Source organism: Rhyacophila brunnea, unplaced genomic scaffold (genome assembly GCF_057557595.1).
Source record: "Rhyacophila brunnea isolate RB1 unplaced genomic scaffold, BYU_Rbru_1.0 scaffold_2, whole genome shotgun sequence".
Classification (NCBI taxonomy): domain Eukaryota; kingdom Metazoa; phylum Arthropoda; class Insecta; order Trichoptera; family Rhyacophilidae; genus Rhyacophila; species Rhyacophila brunnea.
In genome coordinates, this window is record NW_028232859.1 from 17,746,504 (window position 1) to 17,768,820 (window position 22,317).

At 33.9% G+C, this 22,317-nt stretch overlaps 1 long non-coding RNA gene across 1 annotated transcript in view; it reads left to right on the top strand.

Annotated features, from left to right (window-relative positions):
• The window catches only part of LOC147071987 (uncharacterized), a 129,736-nt gene that overhangs the window by 105,559 nt on the left and 1,860 nt on the right, over positions 1-22,317 (top strand). Inside the window, exon 3 of the long non-coding RNA XR_015070648.1 lies at positions 16,331-16,583. This is a non-coding gene — a long non-coding RNA (uncharacterized LOC147071987). The remainder of the gene's footprint in view (positions 1-16,330; positions 16,584-22,317) is intronic.

Sequence of the window (22,317 nt, forward strand, 5' to 3'; positions counted from 1 at the left end):
AGTAATTAATAATTGCATTTCATCTTTTTTAAGGGTTATTATTAAACACATTCGTTTGTTCGAAATTTTCGATGCATTGTCGTATTATTTTATTTTTGTGACAAGAGTTCTGACGTCAAAATGTATACAACTTCTTGCAATATCATTGCTCATTATTTTGATTCCATGTTTTTCTGCTGTCAGTGTTTATGTTAAATATATTTTTTTAATTTTATATTATATGGCTTGACGCGGAAACTGAATTAGGTAGTCTCATGTGATAGAGTTTAATAATACGAATGATATTGAACCTCGATACTGACTTGATTTATTGTAACTGTGTTGTTAATAAGTAAATAGTTTTATTTGTCATTGCTACGGCGTAGCAGTGAGCTCAACTCGCTGTGTCTACAGTCTACACAGTCGTAGGGCTTGTTTGCTCTACGCCGCATTTCGTACTGCGTAGGTTTTACCTACATAATATTATGAAATCGCCGTGCGTTTTCCAGCTCGTTTTGTTTGGCTGAGCGCTGCACTGGAATAACAACTTGCTTGCAATGACGCATTACATACTCGGTAAGATTAACTACTATTTTGTAAATTATCGACCTTTTATTATGAGTTAGGTACCTTAGTATTTTTTTTTAATTGGCAAAACTACAAACTATTATGGACATGGGCCCGCCTCCTGGGGAGATAAGTATTTTCGAATACATTTTACCAGATCTATGTGTCAGCTGCGGAATTCAAATACACACGATACATTTCCAGAATATAATATTTATTTTACACTATTTCTAATTTAGTATTAGCAAGATAGATTGCACTAAATTAACTAAATAGTTGTATGCGATGTCAGTATAAATACATTTGGTTTTTATTTTTAACCGGAGAACTTTATTGATTTCGTAGTTGCTAATAAAATTATTGTAGCTCGTCGTTTAAAAAGCACACTGTTAGTTTATCTAGAATAGGGGTAGTGAACCTTTTTAGGCTTTTTGAAGAACTGAAAATACATTTGTGACAACAAGTGCCATTAAAAAAACTAATATTGTACATACCTACATATTATTATGGGGTACTTAGGTACTTAATCCAAATAATTTATTAATGATCAGTATCGGTTTCGTCCACTTGTAATATTTTTAACTTTTAAACCGCTCTTTCGGCCATTTTTTTACACATGAATTTACAAAATTCAGTCCTGAATATAAATCGCAGTGAGCTTCTTTTGGCTCTTCTCGTCTGATAATTTTGACGGGAATTTGAAAATTTCTGTCTCCAATCATCCAGTGCATTTTTATGTCGTCTGCCAAATATATGTTTTCCTGTAACTTTTGAAACTATTTTCTGTCTCGAAAAACGCTGTAAGGCGGTGGATCTAGCAAGAAAATCACCACGTTTTCAACGCTGGGTGCTACGTCGACCGGGATGTCCTGCGTGACAATGGTTGAGGTTTTACATTTTCTACAATTCGTTCGCGTGCCACTGGAATTACCCCCGTGCGATAGGTTCGCAACCGCTGATCTAGGCGCAGTACAACTTATCACAATATGTTTTATAATAACAACAGTTCTAAAATAACTCTTGGGCATTGGGAGGGTGCATATTATTATTATAAAATACCGTGACATTGAGATGCCACATACGGCTGCCTGTCGTGATTGCATTTCACGGTGGCGTGTTTTCAACCATATTGCATAGTACGAGTTCCTATATTGTATAAGCTTAAGCAGCCTATCGTATATTTTTCATATTGCACTTTTGTAAATAATGCTATTGCATTTCGCGTTGCGTCGGTGTTGGACTTGTACTTGTTTGCCCTTTATTACAATTATCAGTGAACGCGTTTCGGAGAACAGGGTATCTGTTGCTTTTAATTAAGCATTTATTATATTCGATCGATAGAGTAAAATTAGCTTTGAAAACAAAAATGACTAATAAGTATCATCAAGTATGGATTTTTTTTCATCATCCGATAATTTTCTTTCACAATTTGTTTATAAGGTGACGCAACATGCTATCTATTCTAAACAATAATATTTAAACCAAATTTGGGCGACCTTAGCCACAGTAATTCATCAAAATAGTGTTTTTCATATTGTGTTCATAATAAATAATTATCATAATAGATCTGATTAGAATTAGTATTATTTTTATATATTTCTATTTAGGTAGTGTTATTCTATTTCATTCTTGGAATATGAATTCAAAGCTGTTCCATGCTCGGTAAATAATTATCTCACAAGACAATAATAACAGCGTCTCGATTCTTAAAACATGACGGTTTTTGCAGTAGTTAAATAGTAAGTGAATTCAGCTCACTATCCTCTAAAATGAATCGTAAATAAAATTTCGCAAATCCACATGTGCTTTGAAATTAATACTGTAGTTTTTTTCTCTAACCAATGCCCCATTGAAATTTTCAACATAGAACAATAATGAAATTGATCCGTCATATTTACAATGGAGCACATCTGTAATAAAAAAAAATACATCGCTGAAGTAGTAGTTGTAATTTCTGTTTAATATTTGTAAGTCGTTAATACAATTATTTTCTTATTTAATTGATGCAGCATTTACTTTAAATTATATTAAATTCTATGAGTTAAGTCTTCGTCTGGAGGTATTGCGTCTGTGATGTTAACTTTATATGATCAAAGTGTTGATAATGATGCTAAATTCATGTTTACGTTGCGTTCGATAAAACGAAATTGACATAATATGTTGATTTTAGGCAATATTATATTTTGATACCTAATTATAATTACAATAATTATTGATGATTTAAATTTTTAATTGCTGCTAATACATAATTCATGTTCCTCCAACGAATTTGTAATTCTCGATGAAGTCCATATTTCACTTTGTCATGTTATATTTTAAAATTGGCATCGAGGTTCACAACTAAACGTATTACTATTATTACTCAATTATTTGGCGTATCGCCCTGCCTATCATGTAAACGCGCCATTACGACTTCCGTCTTAATTAATTAATTAATGGAAGTGGTTATTCCTCCAACCATGTTTCGAAGGTAATAAAATAGCAACTAGGTAAGCACTCACTGATCCGAATGTACATAATTGTCGAAAATAACGTTAGTATGTACGTGACCACGCGAGCTCACAAATGTCATTACATCAAGTCCGCCATTGCCCATCAGACTCGAGAGTAATTCACCCATGTACCCCGTACCCCGCCTGCCAGCGGTAATTGAATTATCGCATTATGGTGATCGTCGCATTAGACTATCTGCTTTGGTCTTGATAGGTTGACATGACTGTTTCCGGGGAATTCAGTCGTTATGGAAATTTGGTAATAATTTACCTCACCTCCTTGCAAAAAATTTACTCATTGCTTTCACGCTTTTCTGTCTTTCGGCTGTAAAATGGCAATGATAGGGGTAAATAGTGAAAAAGTGAGGTCCCCAATTTTGAATTGTTATTGAATATACTGACTGATCGGCTTTTTTTTCTCTAGGCAATCTACTATTTTTAAATAGCTTACAAAAATGTATTTGGCGTATGACGTTAAATACAGCGTTCTGACAGGTTTTGACAGTTTTCCCGAAACCGCTAGATTGTTGTTTTTTTTTTTTATTATTTATTATTGAAATCTTTCCTTTTTATTTTACCTATGTTGGGTTTAGCATTTTTCCTGACAAACAGGTTGTTTTCTTATCCCGTCTGTTATGTTTTTATGTGAGTCCATTTTGAGATGTTTTGAGTTTTCGAATAGTAATTGGGATTTAGGACTAACTGAGGCCGAAATTTTGCACTGAAACAAACAACCGAAATGATAAAACTTGTTATGTTAAAATGCTGATAGTAGATTTTTCTACTTAAATACGTAAATATATTTCAACCCATATTAAATTGTCCTAAGACCTAAACCAGGGGTCGGCAGTTTGTCAAGTGAGAAGAGCCAAATTAAGATTTAAAAAAAAATAGGATAACAAAGGTACCAGAGAGCCGCATATATGTAATATACATTATATGTATATGGCCTATATGGGTATGGATTTTAGGGGGGAAAAGTTCATATTTTTGTATTAAAAAAATAATTAGAACGGCGTCCATGCATCGCTTGTGATAGCTTAACTATATCTGGCAAATAGATACTTATTTTGAATTGAATACATGATTGTAAATTTTCATCCGTTATGCTGCTTGTAAGTTTATTTTTTATTTGATTCATAGATGAAATTGTTTGTTCGCATATATATGTAGAACCAAAGATTGTGAGAATACCACAAGCTATTTTTTAACGCGTCATATGTTTCAGGCAAACTATTCCACGTATAAAATATTATTGTTTCTATTTTAGGCAGATGTTTTATAGCTGTCCACTTGTGTTGAGATATCAAATTGGATTTCTCTGTTTCGAGTTTTTCCAAGCGGCTGGTCACATGCTTTTTAAATATATTAACTGCATCTGGAGTGAACCACCATCACTGTGTCGAACGATGTCAAGTTAAGTTCATTGACATTTATTTTGAGAGGACGTATGTACGAAGCTAGTGTAGTCTTATTTGCTCTGAACTGGTGAAAATGTTCACCAAAACTGTTCTTCATTTTTCTCTATCTCATAAACTGATTAGTTATAAGGCTGCTTGAGATGAGATGAAATTGGAGTTTATGTCTGAAGAGCCGCAAACATCTATGCAAAGAGCCGCTTATGCTGACCCCTGACCTAAACCAATTATCTTAAAAATATATTATGAGAAGATACTTCCAATCCCGCCGCCGTATCTTTCGGTTTCTCGAATTAGATTAATTTAATTTTCTCTAGAATTATGATTTACCTTTTTTCTTTGTTATGCTATATAGTACCGAGCATAATGAGTAATGACTATGCCTTCAATTCAGTTACCGACACTCAAAATATTATAGCATTTATTGTGGGACAGATTAATTTTATGCTCAGATTAGCGTCAAGAATATACTGAACAATGATTTTAAATTATTTATGTTTTAATGCAGCATTTTTCTCAATTTCTAGAATTTTCTTTTACAGAACTCATTTCCGTAAAGCTGTCAACGTATAAACAAATGACTCATCGATAACTTGTTGAGTGCTCACGCGTTGGCATTGTAGTGATGATTATCGAGCGGGATTATTATTTCGATGCGCCAATGAATTTGAAAGTCTGCCAGAATTTCTTCTCTCGACCATCTCAATATCGCCATTTGTTATTTTCACGGTAAACTATTCTCGTAATGTATCCCTGATAGATTGTAAACAACAAATACTCGGCAAAATTGGGCGCCATACCACTATTAGTAATAATAAAAACGGAATCAAAGCGTAATTACGTTTTGCTAATTTGCCAATTTTCTAAATTAAATACATGTAATATTATTATGAAAACTCTGTGACACGAGAATTAATGGATACTAATAGTATCATTGAAAATAAAATAAAAATATTCCACACAATTTTGCAGATACCTACTTATAATGTGTGAATATAATAATTAGTTTTATCATTATAAAAGTTCTGTATATTTTTCCGTGTATAAAATACACAATCGCGTAAACCATAAATAATGGAAAGATACTTAACCGTGTCTTAACATTAACATCACGTTCAAAAAGTTGTTTTAAAATATTCGTCTTCTCGTAAACTTTTTTTTTGTTTTTTATTATTATTATCTTTTGACGTTTTATCAGTACGTAGGTATAACTTTACATTTTGAAAGATACTGAAAAACTTCGCCCTTGGCTACAATATCTGGTTTTCTTTTTAATTTAAATCAAATCTAAATTTGATAAATGTATCTGGTAATATTATGTTTAAATATATACTAAACAGATTCCTTACATACGTATAATTTCATCCTTAGCGTTGTTTTTTTTTGTCTGATAATTAAATTGTGTGTTTGTAGTGATGTGAGTTTGAACTTTAACTTCCTACTCATTTCCTATGAATTCTATAGTTGATAGCCTTTCATGTATGAACGCATTCTAATTACCCGTAAAGTTGTTGTTTTTTTGAATAGTAAATAATAATATGAGGTTTCACATCTGACTTTTATTTGAACAATAATAATTAAAAAAAAAACAACATGACACGCGATCCTCGCATTTCGGAAATGTTTTCTCCGCTAACGATCGTTACAAATTTTGTGACATTTCGTCTCCCATCGATTTCTACGAAAATATATCGCTCTCATTTATATTATTATGAAGAATGATTAAAATTACCGCATTATAAAATTCTATACACATCACATATTGTCTTATTTTATTTCAATGTCAACTGAAGCTTTTTTGGTATTTTGATATCGAGACTTTTAGAACGTTTGCGTTTCATATTATGCTTTGATTTTCCTATCTACTTTGTTATAGCTTTTCTTCGCGGAGCTCTAGGGAATGCGGGACATCATGGTACAGGACCAGGTATACTTAAAAAAAAAACAATTTTAAAAATCTTGATACCCGTATATTAACAATTTATAAACAAAACAAGGTGACAAAAAAGTATGCAAATCAAACTTGGTTGAAAACATACAAATATAATAATTACGTTTCATTACCTATAGGTACGTAAAAATATTGTGTTCGGGTTGACAACAGTTGATTAAGGATTCGTGGGATTCCACTTTATTGGTTGCTTCTTTCTCGTGGGAAGGACAGAATGCGAACGCCATTGATAATACCGACTTGACTTCGGTTTGTTTTATTCTCTCTTCTAAACGAGGGACGAGATTTTTCACGTCTTTGTTATATTATATTTCCAAAACATTGTAAAAGCCAGTTTTCTTTTTTTAATACCTACATTAATAAACATCTGATCCTTTTTACTGTTACTCGTGTAACTTTATTTTTGTTGAGGTCACGTAATCTATTTTGGTTTTCTTTAAAGAAAATATTATATTAATAATATGATTAGCTCTCTGCGTATAATTTTCTTATTACTGATTTTTCATGTTCTGGTATATGATGTATATTGGGACCTATTGTAATCTTAACAATACATAGACAATAATATCTATTATTTCACAAGACTTCTCAATGGTTTTTGACCTATGTAGTTAGGTATTATTCTAACTGTAACTAGTACAAATCGGTAAATATTCAAATTTATATTATTATATTAAATAAATAGGTACCTAAGTGGTAGTTTTTCAACTTTAAAGATTCGAAGCATGTGACGTAGGCAATGTTTTACGATTCAATGTCAGACTCGCACGCGTAAGTATATTTTATAGGCCATGCTGAGTTCAAATTGATAGGATTTCGTGACTTAAATTCTACCTTCGTCTTCAAGTCTAATTTGTTATTACTGGTTAAATGTCATGTCACGTCGAATCTCCCCGGAGTTGAGCAACATTATTAAAGTTGGATAACATGTAGATCTATTTTACTTAAATCCGATTAATCAATGTGATCGACCAGCCATCAACATAAAGATGTATTCCTCACAACAATATTATAGCCATTCCTATTAGACAAGTTTTAGCAATTTGATTAATTCAGGGCTCGCTCGATTATGTTAATGTTTAGATACAATTCAGTCATCCTCTAACAAACCCATATTAAATTAACTGTTTTCTTCGAAGTAGTAAATAAACTACGATTGTCAGCCGTATGCCAAAAGCTAAATAAATCATTTCTAGTCGGGTCACATGACTTACCTCCACTACCCCGCAACGTATTTATACAATTTCAAGCGTATACCGTGGTGAAACGAATGAGAGGCGCCCTTCAAAGATACGCTGGGAGCGTCCCAGGAAGAATTTCCCACGATAAAACGGCGTACACTCAACTGTGTACGATTCCTAAGTGTACGTCCTGAGTGGCAGCGTTCGGCGCAGCGTTGAGCGTTTTGCGAAACTCAAACGTATAACCGTAGGTGAAAATGTTCGTAGACAATGTCTTTTTTTGGTTATAAATTTATACGGTTATACGTTTGAGTTGCGCAAAACGCTCAACGCTGCGCCGAACGCTGGCACTGAGGCCTCACACTTATACTATATTATTATGCTATAGCTATATAATAGCATATTCTAAAAGGCAAATAATTTTTGAGTAGGACAAACATAAGTTGGGCCATGGTGGCGATTAGTTATTATCTCGTTTACGGCTGTTTGACATCCAAGCGTCTCTCTCAATGCCAATAATTAGATAGGTTATGTCAGTTATATGTAAATTATATGTATTATATCTCGCCGTTTCAGCGTGAGCCGGTTTGGAACATTACTGGATGAAATGCTCTACGAATAACGTATCGTTTTTTTTATACGGCCACCCTTTTCCGGTATAACATCTCACGCTTTTCGGACACGGTTCTGTACCGGCTGCAGAGAAGACCATAGCTCTAGGAGAAATCTAACATACTTAGAATACGACGGACGGTTAGGTGTTTGTTTACATGTAGAGATATATTTTATACTTATCGTTTATGAGTAAGCCAATTGGAGCGGTTTTCAAATACATTAGGTATATTTAGTTAGATGATAGATACGGCTCTGAATCTCTAAAAATATTTGCAAATGTATTTACAATGCGCATGTAAACTTAGTCGTATCGCCGTTAGTCATCTAAGTTCTGCCGTGCAAATTGCGCACAAAACTGGAAAACGTCAGGACAACGGTGCGAGTCCCGTGGTCACGTTTGTAAACATAACCAGTCGACAAACAAAATAGTATTATTTACATCCCAAACAGTCGTAATTTTCCGCGAAACGTTTTTCTTTGCGGTACTAACTGTCTTTAAGATGTACCGCTCCCTGGCATTTTTTCTCTCAAAGTCAACACAACAACAAACCGAAATTTCGGTGACTGTCGCCAGAAGTTTTTGCGACTCGCCCGCGCCTCCTCACTCCGCAGGTTTTCGCTATTCTATTACCCACTCTTCACAGTTCGCATCAATCCGCCAAGCTCGCCCGTTCAACTTTTCTGTTTACATACTTTTCAGCGTCTAAATAAAATTTGATACATTATCTCGTCTTTACAAACTCATCTCGAGCATATCGCGATAAGACAATCCTGTGAATATTTACGATACGCATTCGTTATTTGTGATTATTGGATTTTAATTTAACATCATTTGAAACAAAATTCCAGTTGTTGTTTCTTGACCAGTGAGTGACAGTGTTGTGAAAATTTTGTGACGTTCTTTAAAAGTTTTCTGTTTTTGTTTTGTTGTTGTTAAAATAATTTTTCTCTGAAATGCTGAAGGAAAGGTATATTTATTAAATGTATATTCTTAATAATATGTAATGTTGCTATTTTAGCCTTGATAACACATTAATGTTTATTTTTATTTATCTTTCGCATTTCATTGAATTACTGAAAATAATACGAAATTTCATTCGGCTTGTCAAACTTGACTTGTTTGTTTTGTCAACCGTGTCATTATATATCTATAGTAAATTGTTTTCAATGCATTACACTCTAATGAAAACATAAACCATTACTGAGTAATTAATATCTACTTTTTTTGTAAAATATATTTTTTACATTAAATAATAATACTTACATAAGAATGTTCCGTAAGTATTGTTTACATTCTTCCCTAAAGCTTTGACATTTTAATTTATATTTTTTAGATATATGTATCTAAAAACATTGCCACCATTTACATGACATTTTGTTAGATAACAAGCTATTAGTGTGCTTGTCGCTCTATCATTAAAGCCAATTCGGAATTTCGTTATCACACGAAATTATTAAATTGTCATTTTGTTGTGGTAACACTCAGGTAATAGTAATTGCATAGGTAGGTATATCGTTAGTAGCCTAATGGAGATTCGTCTGTGCACTAAAATCATCAGCCATTTATTATCTGTGCAATTATGTTTTTATCACTACGTCAACAAATGCAGTGGATTTTTGAGTCACCTAGTTTTGTGCTCTTAATAGAGTATAATTAAATTGCAATCATAATAAAACTACGTTAATAAAATGATTATTTAATTACATATTACTATACTTATACCACTATTATATAATTTGTGGAAATTCATATAAACAATATTGTACTAATATGTATCTAATAAATATATTTAATCCACACGAATGAATAAAGATTAGTGGTGGTTTGTGTGCTTAGCAGATCTTTGACAAGTCATATTATTATCATATTATATCTCTTAGCCACCGAAACCGTACGGATCGTTATTAAATTATCTGGATTACTATTGTATCTAATTTTATTTAATACGCCTGTATTTGTTAGTTGGTACCATTGATAATAAAATTATAGAGTGACACTTATTAACTTTGATAATACCTACATCACGTTTCTTTGTCATTGTATTCTCTTAAATAATACTTGGAATTGTCACACAGTATCATATAATTAGGCAGATACATCCTGATGATTTCTTTTTTATTTTGTAAATACAGTATACATATCTCATTTAGGCGTAGTGTGTTCAGCCGAGTATCTAAATAATCGCGAGGGGCAAGTCCATTTCCAATATTCACACATGTTCCATAATATTGGCAACCGCTCCTCCGGCTGCCCACTCACGCGTGTCTTCTCAAAGCAATATTCAAAATATTGAAAACATTATGATATTCTCCGGCCGGCTGGATCTTCTTCGTGTTGTTATTATTTATTTATCGTAAACAAAATTCGGGCGACTTTCGAGAGAAGTGGGTTGCATGCGAGAAAGCTCTGCTCCGCCCTGTGCAAATGGAACGATTATTTCGGGAAACGTTTTTCCTCCGAAGCGCGTACATTGTGGAGTCTCGCCAAACTTTTTTTTCCTCCTTTTGAATGGCAGAATCGCGAAATCACCGCAATAATTTGCATGTCTTACCGTAGAGAGCAGTGAAAACTGGCAAATGACTAGTCGAAACCGCTTGTCATAAGACATGTCAGTTTATAGAACTAGTTTTAACTTCAAATTATTTTTTTTAAACATATATTTAACTGTACAAATTATAAATAATTCATGGGGCTCACTACTGCCATGGGGGTGAATCAAAGAAATATGTACCTAACAGTATTTATAATATACTTATATACACAACAAGAGTAAACAGAAGATCATAAAAAAATACGTCGATGGGAAGTACCAACACCGAATGAGCTAAGTTAGTTGACCCTGTTTAAAAAATATGTAAAATAACATCCACCGAACTCAACTTACGCAAGTGGAATATATCAATATCCGAAGCGATTTAATTTAACACAGTTCTTGCCCTCCCAATTGACATTACCAATGGGAGATGGCAGGTTGGTATTGCACGTTGGGAAACAAACAACTAATGCTTAAAATATTGTTTAATTATCCCATATTTATTGCGTATATGAAAAATCAACAAGCGCAATTGCTTTTGCCCTCTATCTTAATTGAAAGATGTGCATAGTTAACAAGTAATAAATCCTATTGACCAATGTTTGGCAGTCTAAACTAGTAAACCATAGAAACGAAGTGCCATAAATCTGCACACCATGTATCTCAATCCACTGCTGGGAGAAGGAAGGTCTCTCAAGTTGACTATATTCCTCTTGGCCAAGTGCAATGCATTGCTATGTACTTCCGCAAAACTTTACTATTTCGCCTATAACGCAACCGGAAATAATTAAATGCAATCCCGCTCTACTATTATACTAGCATGGTGTTGGTAAATTTTAAATTAGTGGTCAGCAATGACACGTATCGCAACTCAATAAAAATACAAAAACGCGTAAAATGTATATTTCTGAACGTATAGAGACGATTAATAGTTTTTATATCCTATTTATATCGACCGTGTTTAGGAAAAAGAACGTAACCCTCATAGAACAAATTTTACAGGAGGGGCAAAAAACGTTTTTTGAATGATTTTGGTTTAATATTTAAAAAAAAAAAAAAAAGGCACAGATATTGGGTGCATGATGATTGATGATTTGGTATAATATTATCTTTTCGATCTAATAATTAATAAAGAAGTAATTACAGAAAAATCATTAAAATTGAGGGTAAATGCTTTTTTCCTGAAATGAAAACTTAATGAAAACTCAATTAAAACCTGAATTTAGATAATAATTCGGCATTTGCGGCTTACTTACTTTTTACAGAACGTGTATTTAGTTGTAGGTATACATTGTTAATATCTAATAAAAGCACTTTTCAAAAAATCGAGGGTTACGCCCTTTTTCCTAAACACAGTCGATATTTTCTAATTGCATAAAATGTACCTACCATTCATTTTTATATATTGACAATGTGCTCATGCGTCTAATCAAATTTGTTGAATCATTTTTGAGTTTAAAAATAGCGAGGGAAATTCCAATTCACTTTTAAACGTTGCATTATTATGTTCATAAAATCAATACAGGCTTAACACAACTTACTTTTTTGGAATACGGAAAAACTTGGCTTAGTTCGTAATATTTTAATTATAAACATAATATTATTCCAGTGTTCCGTAATTGACTGCGCCTCATATATTGTATTTTCAATTAATAGTTTCTACTGGCAAGACTGATGGGATAACGACGACGCTTCTCGTCAATCTTGTTTCAAGTTCAAGCGTTTCCATTGCCAAGGCGTTTCATACTTGGAAACGATTAGTTTTGGCATATTTTTTTCACAATTTTGGCTCCGGCGTCAGCTATCTAATCTATTTTCACATATCGGAACTGCATACTTGTTTTGATGGACGGGGAATTCAGGAGCGGATGTTTAACTGCGCGACGAAGATGGGCGGAGTTATGGACCCAGAGTCGACTGCAATAATTATTAGGGGCGTATCTCGTAGTTACCAAGTTAATCTGATTTTTAATAAAAGATTACTATATTGTTGATCTCTTGTCGCCTTCTACAAACAATAATTGTCAAACGGTATTACATGTAGGTATATAATAAGGCAGTATTCCACATGCTAGTGCCTCCCTAGAGACTACTTTTTTATTATCATGTGTGAACTGTCAACTGAAAAAGTCTCCCTTCTGAATTTATTAAACGTGGGAGCTGTTTTAATGTCTTCTGCATGCCAACCGAATTTTTTTATTAAACATTTTCAACTGCCGTTTTCAAATTTTTGCGTACCTACCACTGTTATAACAGAGGAATAAGTCACCCACTAGCCTTTTCTGAATGTTAATTTTATGTTATATAAATATTGAGTCTTACAAATCGTCGATGATTTTTGAGTGCGATTCACTGCTTTGATTCTGCGTTTAGAAGGTAAATTCGTGCGCCGCAAGCTGTTCCAAAAAAACATAATCTAATTCTATTGCACGATGGATACGTATACTTCGATGACTGTTTTCTTCAGACGATAACACTTTCCATATCGCAGACATTACGCATGCAGCTCGAAAGTTTTAAAAAGCTCTCGATTGTGTTTCTCTGGGCAAGATTGTCGATTGCCTTCCTCTATTGGCAATTAAGGGCGCAGGGAAACGAAAAAAAATAGAACTACTGAATTATAGTACAAGCATTCCCCGAGATTTACAATGGTATGCACAACATTGCCTATTGATATGTATGGTATTATAGTATGGGATATGATCTAATATACCTAATCTTTATTCTATGGAAGGAAAACGCTAAGTTTAATATATATATATAGCATACCTATATTATATTTCATGATAAAAAATAAAATGCAACATGTAAAAACAACATGAAGTACCGCTATATTTGTCAATGTAAATAGAGAAATTTATTTCGTTGTACACCTTTCACATCTTTCCGGATTAGTACAATCTAATATTAGATGATGCATTTTCGTTTACATGCAACCAGAAGCAGCTGTCAAGAAGTTTTGGCACGGTCTTGTATGTAATAAAATGATATAATATATTACTTATGTTTACGTCAGTACAAATTAATTTTCAATTTACTTACATTGTAAGGTAGCTGAATGTTACTCAAGGTCGACACTGACACTAGTATAACTAGGTTATACCTACAGTGGATAGCAGCTACTGTGTTGGTAAAAGGTGGAAAATAATATCTCATTTCTTTTTATTGCATTTTTTATTTGCAGATTTATTATGAAACGTTAATTGCATAGAGAAAATTCCATTTGAATGAAAACTAAACGTAAACTAGTCATTGTACCTATTTGGTTATAGAACCATAAAATTTGTATGTATGCAAACAGATTTAAGCAGGTACATATTTGAGCATATTAATTTTTGAATACGGGGCAAATCGCCAATATTTTCTGGATATTTCGCGCGTATCTTGGAGTGGCATTAATGTAATAAATAAACCGGTGCGTATTTTTAGACCCAGCACAAAGGAACGTATGTAAAACTTTTTAAAACCGCGTCGTGGATAATTGCCAAGTGTTAAAATTATTTTTCCTAGCCTTGAAGACATCATTTTTACACATTTCCCGAGAGTGTCTTATTATGAAATGTCAACTTTGCTGACGGTTATTATTTTTTTAAAGGGCGGAAAAATTCTATAAATTTTTTTTCGGCGAGGTGATCGTTCCTTTGATTATTAATTTATTAATTGATATACGGCTACGTTCAACAGATGCCCTATAAAACTTTACGTTTTAGACATTTATTTATCATCACTCGTTATAAAAGGGTTGAAAGTTTGTTGGTCGTTATTGTTTTGACGAAAATTCACGGTTTCTTTGTGCTTGTTTTTCTTTCACGCAAGAAATACTCAATTTAGGCGAGTAAAAGATCACTATAATAATATGTCAAACGCTAGGGGAGTATTTCGTAAAATTAAACGCTTTATTGGGACGTTATCTCTGCTGTCAATAATGATTGATACCTAGCATCAATGATTAATTTAATAATAATATGTATTATCTATATGGGTTCACATGAATTAACTCTTCGTCTATTCTAGTTACTCGAGACATGACGGGCTTAACATGTAACTGTATTGCATTTATGTGTAAGGCCGGTATTAGATCTTTGACGAATTTTATGAAGAATATTTGTTTACAGTGTAAGGCCCATTTCAGACGGGACACCGGTGTCGCTTATATATAATAAGGAGGCCTTTGTATTTTGTTTATGAACGCCCCGAGCTAATGCTTAAAGCATGTCCAGTACACTTTTCCGTCGGCCGCTACATTCTCAAGCCGCCGATACACATGTTTTTATGACCGCATCCAGTTTTATGTTCTAATTTATATCGCGAAATTATGCGTCGATTCATTAGCTCTGGGCTTTCGTAAACATAATACAAAGGCCCCTTTATTCGAATACAAAGGCCTCCTTATTACATACGAGCGCGACACCGGTGTCCCGTCTGAAACGGGAGTAATAGTTTATACATTTTTTAATATGCCTTAAAAAAGTAGTATCGCGACGTTATCTTTTATCATTAGTATAATAGTGCAGGATCCCATAGACTTTTCGTATACATAATATGCGGAACGCATTCTGACAATTGGAATAGGTTTTAAGGGTCACAATGATATATAATGTCGATGTTGCCAGGCGATATTAGTGGTCAATTTTTTTTTATTGAGGTTTTAATTTTTTTCTTATAATCCACCAAAAATTGTTTTGAGTTCTTTAATAAAACCAAGACCGAATCAGGGATTGATTGAAAATGCAATAATTGTACCATGCCATCGGCATGGTCGTAGAACGGTTCGTCCCATTTGAAAAAATTAAAATAGCGGGTAGTGCAATGTGTTCAAAATTATCGATTCTTAGGATCCTCCTTGGCTTAAATTATTATATTTAGTAATATTTTTGTATAAAATCACCCAGATTGGTTTCTTTACCACATATATGCATATGACATTAGTTTTAGTATAATGGTCAATCCAGAAACAGTGTAGGTTGCACATATAGGTAGGTGAATAAATGAAATAACAATAACCACTAACCACACACTAAGTGCACTTTATTTAAAAAAAAAAAAAAAAAATTCAAACTGCTTTAAGTATCATGATCACAATTTTTACAAACACTACTTACAGATTTGCACAATGATATAGATGTCAAAGCCGATTTCTTATAACTACATGATAATGTACGGCAGTTAGAATTTCATTTGCATGGTTTAACTAAATAATTTGGTAGAGGTTCATTCGTCATTTGTCTTGGATACAAATTATTTTCTTGTAACTCATAGCCAAGTTGTAGGAAATCAACAGGCTCAAATAGTGGATCAGGTGAGCTTATCCATAAATAAACTTGTACTGATTTTGAAATAAAAAAACAATTGAAGTTTAGAAAAAATTATAAATCTAGAGAACCCTTTTTGTCACCGTTTATCAGTGCATTAAATTAAGATTTTCCGTTATGCATGTATCCTGCGTTCGAACAGATTATATACCACTGGTTTACGCAGTAATGCATATTGTGTATTTACAATGTGGTAATGCGCTATATTTACCGGAAAATGTACTAGATTAAGGAAATGTGCAGATTATTGTATTCCTAACGCTTTTGTTGTTTGTTTCCAGTTGGAAGTGTGCTCACTGGCGACATTGATGGAGTTCAGGTTGGACAGCGGCGAGTACTGCCAGGCCCAGCACAAATAGAGCGGCGAAGAGCCGCGAGCGGCCGCCTACCGCCTCCCGCCCACTGCACTCGCCTCACTCGCCATTCATCAGCTGTCACCAGGGTCGAGTCGCCATCAGCCGCCAGCCACCCGCCACCAGCCGCCCGCCGCCACATGTCGCCCGACACACCCGCCCACTGCCAAATCAATCTGAGGTAACAACACATCATCCATACATCCATCAATACGTTGCATCCTGAGTGGCAGCGTTCGGCGCATCGTTGAGCGTTTTACGCAACTCAAACGTATAACCGTGTGTGAACATGTTCGTAGACAATGTCTTTTTTTGGTTATACATGTATACGGTTATATGTTTGAGTTGTGCAGAACGCTCAACGCTGCGCCGAACGCTGGCACTGAGGCCTCACACTAAGAGACTTTAAGGTGACCTAATATCTTACGGACTCTCTGTGTCGCCGTCCGGAAAACTTGACAGAGCGCCTTTGTTTTTCACAATCGGAATCATTAATTGGCTTTCTAGAGTTTTCTTGATAATAATAAAAAGCTACCATCAATCCACAAGCATATCGCTAATGCAGTGGCATTCCCCATAACATCGGACTGTTTGCGAATGTGTGCTATAATAAGTATCGTCTCACACAAGTTACTCCAACTTGCCGGCTAGTTTACAGGGATTGTTTGGAATCATTAACTCGTACTTACTTCCCATTCTCTGCTTGATTGATTTGAAATTTCCATATCTTACTGTACCTGCAATGAAAATCTCTTTAGATCGCTTGGAAGTTTTATATTAGCGTTTGATTTATACGTTATTATTATTATTTGTCTTCTCCATGGTCCTCTCTCACATGTACTCTTAACTTTGCCATGTAAACTCAGCCAGAGCACACTTGAGTGCATGGTAACCCCAGTCTTGGGTAACTGCTCCTGGGACATTCCCAGGCATAAACAACTGGCGATGCTTCACGATACGACTAATTAAGCGAGTTGATTTGAAGGGGGTCTATGTTTGTATTGTTCCTGCAATACACTCGTACTGAAAGTTTAGTTAGCAGGTACTATTAGTAGTGACCGTGTGTCGCGGTTGTATAATATCTATGTATGTGTAATATGACAGGTGGAGATGGGGTAACAAATTTTTCATGAGATTGCATCATTATAATTATCTTTTATTTTGTAAAAAAATATATTCACTCAGCATGGTCTGAAAAGTATAAAAATATGGGTCTACTAAACCCTCATGACCATTATAATCATTTCAAATAAGCAATACCTATCAGGTTTCCCATTAAACTAAATATTATTTTTTGTTATAATTATATTATATTTTTCTCTTTACTCATAATCCATCGATTGTCAATTTATTCAATCATGTACCATCTGAAATTAAATATTATTCCCGCTGTTTAAAGCTTCAAAAAGTCAAATCCAATTTTAACCAACGTTTCGGATGACGGTTCTGCTGTTCTAAACCCTATTTCTCGGGAAAATAATTATCTATCATCGAATTGTATTCAATAAATTACTGCAGAGTTACTTGTAGAGAAGCTAGAGAAAATTTGTGGTGAAGATTTACTTTTAAAATCATTGACCAAACATACGGTTCGATTCACTGCACTGACAAACATAGCCACAAGAACCCAGTCAAACATTTACGTTGGTTGAATCTATAACCATACTTCTGTCTGATTTCTATCAATTGAATTTGAAAATAAAAGATGGCGGATTTTGCGTTGTTTCCGAAAATATCACAACCTTGGTGATGTTGGGAGACGCGCCCGTGATATTGCTTGTATTGTACAAAACGTGCCATTGATCGGAAGCGACAAACGACGTCGAATTATTAAATTTATTCTTGGCTTCTTAAGTTCCGCCTAATTTTCTAATCCGTCATTCTTTCCGACATACCGATATAATATCAAAAATAGATTTACAAGTTGGAGACAATTTCGCTCGTTTTCATGATTTTAATGTATGAACTCGCATAACCCCGGAGTTGTGGAAGTGGTTAGCATTTTATAACACATTTTTGTTTATTCGCTATGAGGATAAGATACAATAACACTTCTTAAAAAATTCTTGCTGACATCGCAAAATAAAATAGAATCTGTCGCCTGCAAGAAAAATGGAGCAGCGTGCAATAAATAAAATTGAATAGGTGTATTATGTTTATCATTGTGCATGTTTCATATTATTATATACTGTTATGTTATTAGTAAATTATTGTTCGGTGTCTACGTAAGAAGCGCTACAAGTTATGACAATCGGGAATGTTTAACTTCGCCTAACTAAATATTGACAGGTTTTCAAAATCACTGCTATTATTATTGCACGTAGATAGTCGTTATTACAACGTTTTTCTTAGGTCGTATTCTTATTTGTCCTGTGGTTGTTTGTCCGGTACAAATCTTGCAATCGATTTTTAACTAACTTCCCGACTAGCTAGACAATTGAAACTTTTAGAATATCATCAGAACCATGCCAATGCATTTTTTAATACTTTTAGCCATCTTTAAGTAGAATTGAATTCATTTTTAGTTAATTCTGTTTTGTATGAAAAGTTATTTCGATACCATTATTGGTTGTTAGGGGGTCCTAGTAACTAAATTATTAAATAATATATACGTGCGTTACTATGGAAATCAATATGAAAAATGACGTTTCATTATTCAGTATTTCTATCAAGTACAATTTTTTTTAAGTTCGTTTAAGCTAGTCAAGTAAAGTTTAAATGATTCAACAGAAAATTTAAAAACGTTGTACCTATACAAAAAGTTATTTTTATCTTGTAATTATTTTATTTATATATTTAAATGTAATACACGTACTGATGTATATTCTTCGTACCAATGTTATTTGAAAGACGCGAAGTTAATTTTTATTGTAAATATTGTCGTTGAATTATTTGCTTATTTCGTGCAGACACGGCGAATAGCGAAATAAATCGGAAAATTGTTAATTTTAATGCTTGGTGCTGGGCACAAAGCGTACCAAAGACAATTTCAATGTTGAACGCAATAAATAACGTGGTTTATTCTCTTTTCAAAATGATGGAATGTTTCATCATCTAATACTCCCGCGAACTGATGTATATTATCTGTGTATAGTATATTTATTATTATTGTGTATAACATTAATATGTAGGTACATATATATAGACATGTACTCTAATACGTAATTAATTTATATTTGAAAATACAGAAATATATAGGTACTTACCATATTATTATCGTGTAATTATTAAATTAGTGGTACTTACATATTATTGAAATAATATGTAATTTAATTACGTAAGTATGGAAGAATGATAACCCTAATGGAAAATTGTCCTACACAAAAATGTCGAAATTTATAGAGATATTTTCAATGTATTGTCTACATTTTAATTAATAATCTATATAAGCTTTAGTTTCCACCACGAAATGTTTGCCGATGTTCTTTGAAAAAATACTCTTGGTAACACGTTAAAAACGGGCATATTATATTCATTTAACTTTTATTACGTTATCGTGGACGCCAAGGCCTTCAAATTATTATTATTTTTTAAAATTTTTAGAATAATTAAAATTAACCTAAATTGTTAAAATTGACAATTTATGCAGATTTCAAATGTAATTGAGATTCATTTTGTCCTCAGATTGGTTGGCCATACCGACCGATCAGCAACTATTTATTATACAGGCGTATGTGATCTTGATTCTTCGTGAAGTAATGCATCCCGAGTTTTCCTGTCTCGTTGCGCTTGTTTTGGCCGCGTGACATCACGGCCTGTCACTCACTACTCTGTCCTTGGCAAATAAGCTGGCTAAAGATAAATGTTTCGAAATTTAAATTTCGCACCATCTTCTTATTGTGACATTCACTTCGTCGACATTAAAATTTATTTTGCTCAGATTTTTCATTCCATTGAAATAAATTGATATCAACACCCTCCGTCAGTTAGGGGTTGAGTGAATCGCGTACAACCATCGATCGTGGTGGCCATATTAAAATCTTCATGGCCCGCGATGGATGAGTGATCGAGTGTCCGCTTCAGAAGCCGTGGATCGCGGATTCGAATTTGGCATCTGACAAATTCCAAACAGGAGAATGGCTTCTGCAACGAGTCCTAAACGTCGAGGAAAGAAGGAGAAAGAACACGCGGTGGCAACCCAAAAATCTAGTACGACAAGAAACAACTGTGAAAGTCTCAAACATTATATAGCATGGAGCAAATAGATTGAGCAAGTGGCCAACACCCATTTCTCGTAAAAAATTCCTATGGTAGCGGAATAAAAAAAACATTTACATTATAGCATTTAGAGTGTATCATGCTATCAATAAACTTCTTCATTAATTTTTAAAGTATCTTTTTCCAACAAATAAACATTGCATTTGAAATGCAAAATGGTGCATTGATTAATATCGTATAACAATTAATTTTGTGAGTGTGTATAATTTTATTGGTCATAGTATTACAAACTTAATGTTTCATTAATTAAGATTCTAGAAGTATCCTTTACATTAATTGTTGAACTACCTACATAATACATTCGCAATAATAATTATCTCGACATAAATCTGAAAAAAATAGCGTGGCTCATCCACGCAATGGACTGATCAGCATTTGATATTGAACCAGAGACCATAAATCGTACTCACACAACGACTTGGACCACCTCCAAATTAAGCAATCATTAATAATACCCACCCTTTGATTATTAATTTTTGGTTTCATGAGTGTCGAATATAAAATTCCATTCCATTTATAGTTACATCATCATCATCATCATCAGGAGTATGACAACCCGGGGTTGGTCCTGGCTACCTCCAACCACTATCCCCACCTGTTCATATCCATAGTGACCGCTTTCCAGTTGTCTACCCTAAAGTATAGGGCAGTTATTGGTAGCTCCATCAGGCAACTAATATTTGACATGCCGATTCACCAGCGGGACCAGCTTCTATGGGATTGCTCTATAATATTCTAATATTTATATTTACAATGTTCAATCCCAAGATCATATGAGCCTCCACATGGTGGAGGTTGTTGTATTAACAGATTTTTGTTTTTATGAGAAATGGATGTTTGCCACTTGCTCAACCTATTAGGTCCATACTCTTGGTCCAAATACACATTGAAAAAAAACGACGTATTTTTTGCCAGACCCGGAATTTAAACTCGGGCCCACGATATTATAAACCGACACTCTTACCATTCGGCCATCGTTGCTACTTTTTTATTTTGTTACTTTTTTTTTCGGCCATGTCTGCTCCTAATAAGATCATAATATGGGGGAATGGAACGACTGGCCTCCGGACAATTGGATGCCGCACTGTCGTAGACACGTGTAGAGGAGATATTTTCATCAGTTTCTATCTACTACTTAGTAGCTTGAATTCATTTTACTCTTAACATAATGTATTCTTTATCGCGGATTGAGAATTACCATGCCTAAGGCTTTATATAAAATAAAAAACTCTTTTTTCGTTGGAACTTAAACATATGCACGATTAAATCATTGTTTACGTCTGCATATTTACATTCTCACCAACTATTAAATCATAATATAATCATTGAAATATAAATAATAATATTGAATATATTTTTTTAAAGTACCTATAAGTACCTAACGTCTATTTATTTTCGAATTCCGTGGCGTCCAGTTGTCCGGTGCCAAATCATCCTAGACCCTAATATGGGCCTCCAAACGGTGGAGGTTTTGTATTAACAGATTGTGTGTTTACGAGAAATGGGTATCAGCCATTTGCTCAACCTACTAGGTCCATACTCTGACTCATACACAAATTGAAAAACAATATGTGTACTTGCCAGATCCAGGATTCGAACCTGGGACCCACGACACTATAGACCGGGCGATGTCTTTACCGACCAGAGGCATCTAGCGGAAAAATACAAATCTTGCAATTTGAGACATTTTTTTGATA